A 3,162-nucleotide genomic window follows, 5' to 3' on the forward strand; every position below is an offset into this window, starting at 1 on the left:
ATATTCTTATACATTTAGTATTAATTTAGTATTAACTGAAGTTATTAGTATTAACTGAAGTTATTTTAAATTTTCTTAAGTTATGATATTGTATTTAATAGATCAAAATATGGAAATCTAGAAGTTAAATTATTTGTCTTAAGTCATATTTTTATGTAGTAAAGAAGTTACTTGAGGGTAAGTAACATTTAAGTTTGGGGGATTTTGATGCACCAAAAATATATGCATTTTTAGACCTATATTTTTTATTCATTTTTTGTGATATTGTGCTTTAAAGGAAGGTATTTTTCAAGTTTTATTGCAGGTTACTGATTTTTAGGACTTGCAGCAAAAAAGGAAGCAAAATTGATGAATTTGGAGTTAAAATGGCGTTTTGGAAGAAATACTCAGCGTCGACGACGCCATGCTGGACGCCATTGGTGCAGAACTATAGAATGAAGTTTAGAATTTTCTCAGTGCTGACGGCGCCATTTGACAAAGAACAATGAATTAATTCACGGGCCACTGGCACCGACGACACCAGAATGGGCGTCGACGGCGCCAATGTCGGTGCAAGACCTATTTCTAGAATATTTGACAAATTTGGATGCTTTTTGAAGAGGTTTTGGATGAATCTATTGAAAAATTGACATTTGGCTCTGTTTAGAGCAAAAATTGATCAAAAAAATCTCTCTCGGCCCCCTTCCAACCACTTTGAGTCCATTATTAATTTAGTTCCTTAAATTTTTGAGTTTCGTGGTGAGTTTAAGTGTGAATTCTTTTCTAAGAGTTGTTAGAGATGGAGAGAAGTGAGAGATTTATTCTTCCTTACATCTTCATATAATCAAGAGTCTTGTAAAGAGAGAAAGAGTCCAAGAAAGGCTACAAACGATTTGTTTTGAGAAAGAGTTACAGATAAGTGTTGTTTGTTTATTATTGTTTTATGAACTTTCTTTTCTATATAAAATTTTTAATGTGCTGTATCTTTCTCATGAAGTCTAAGCAGTTTTCTTTATCTTTCTCCCTACTCTAAGATATGGTGAAATGAAGAGATAATTTGGATGTGCCAATTTTAAAATATAAAATAAATTGTGATGGTTTTTCCACTTCGTTATTAATTTACTTTTTGATTTGGCCAACTGAAATGTTAAAATCTGTTCTGAAACATATGATCTGGGAAATGGTGTATGAGTTCTACAATAGAGTGAGTAGAGTGAGAATCACATTTGTGAGAATCACATTTAATTCCATTGAGGAGTGTTTCGTTCATGAAATTAAGTGCAAATAAATAGAGAAATTAACTTTGTTGGGCATAGAATTGGAGATTTTAGGGTGACAAACTAAAATCCTCAATTTAGTCTTAGTGTTTAAGAACTTAGTGTTTTAGTGTTTGGAAACTAAAGCAAGAGTTAGCCTTCAGGCGAATGGACGTGGGAGTTTTAAAGTGAGGGCCAGTATCCTCCCAGCCTAACCACAAATTTAAGGACTAAACCTGATATTAGCCAATGATTCTCTATAACACCGAATCAGAGTAGAGAATTAAAATTGTTCATATTTGGCACAATATAGATTTAAACCATTTATCTCATCTCCTTTAACCAAAAATTCATTATAGTGGGAAAGATGTTTTTTCATATTAGATAACTTCATTACATCAACATAGTTTGCTAGTTACTGTTTTAAACTTTGCATTACAGTTTTGCTAGTAATTAATATTAATAATTTAGTTTTGATAGTAATATTCATAATTAGTGATAGTATTTTTATTTTATTGTTGTGAATTTTCTAGTTAATTTGTGAATTTTCTAGTTAATTTGAATTTTCTAGTTAATTTATCATTTTCAATTTAAACCTTCCTTGTGGGATCGATATTTGGGTTTTAAACAGAAAGTCCTGTATTACTTGATAATGATACGTATACTTGCATTGAATCTCTACCTAAATTGCTTAAATTTCTTATTTATGAAATAACACATAAAGTTTTTGGCACCGTTGTGAAGCGGAGTCAACTTTATTTATTTTGCACAACTATATTTTCGGGATCAAGAACATGTAAGATCTGAGATGGTATTGTCTTAATTAACTAATGGTAAGAATCACATGAGATTATATGGATGATAATGTAATTCATATGATTAAGTGCAAATAAATAGGGAAATAAACTTTGAAGGGTGTAGAATTAGAGGACTTTAGAGTGACAGACTCAAGCCCCCAATTTGGTTTATAGTTTTAGGTTTTTATAAGAGATGTTAGCCCTTAGATGGAGGGAGACGAGGGAATTCTAGAGTGAGAGCTAGTATCTTCCCTACCTAGCCCGTCTTCAAGACTATTCAAACTTTAAATTAATCAATGTTCTTTATAGCATCCCTAGTAAGAATAAAGAATACTATTGCTTCTATTTGACATAACACAATTTAAAACTTCCACAATAGAATTCTTATATTTGTTACTAATTCATGATAAGAAAAAGTATAGTTTATTTATATTGCCTTTATCTTACTAATATCTAGTTAAATTTAGTAGTTGTTTACTTTATTTTCAATTATAAAAAAAATAATAAAAAGAATTAAACTTTCTTTCTTATTATAGTATCTATATTTTAAGTAAGAATATTTTGCAAAGTAGAATTTGTTATCTAATTTGTTCAAATTTAGTTACATATTGTATTTCTCCATGCGGGTTCGATAGTCAGGGCTTAATCAAAAAGTCCTATATTACATGATAATGATATATATACTTGGTATAGTATCTGATATTTAAATATAAGAATTGCATTCTAATTTGCTTTGAAGTCAAGTTTGTGGCACTGTTGCAAAGTAAGAAATATAAATAAGGAAAAACTAAGAATATAATCACATACATCGTACTGTCATATAAGATCGGGATCATAAGACTTATCAAAAATTAGTTTTACTAGATTCCTTTTAAATTTGATGTGTCACTGCATTCCTAAGCTTACTTATGTTTATGAAGTATTGTCGGCACTATTTTTGGTGTGGGGTTTGCCCGTAAGAAGCTGTCGGTCATCGAAATTGAAATCCCGTTGCCCGCTTTGGAAGGACATTTTAAAAAATTTTAATTTTGAAAAAGATGAAGTCAAACTGACCCCATAATTTTCGTAGTTTAAATGAAAGAGCGTTTTACCTCAAATCCTATATCTATCCCGAAGGATGAACACAAGAA

The sequence above is a fragment of the Phalaenopsis equestris genome, unplaced genomic scaffold (assembly GCF_001263595.1).
Source record: "Phalaenopsis equestris unplaced genomic scaffold, ASM126359v1 Scaffold202967, whole genome shotgun sequence".
In the NCBI taxonomy this organism is placed as follows: Eukaryota; Viridiplantae; Streptophyta; class Magnoliopsida; order Asparagales; family Orchidaceae; genus Phalaenopsis; species Phalaenopsis equestris.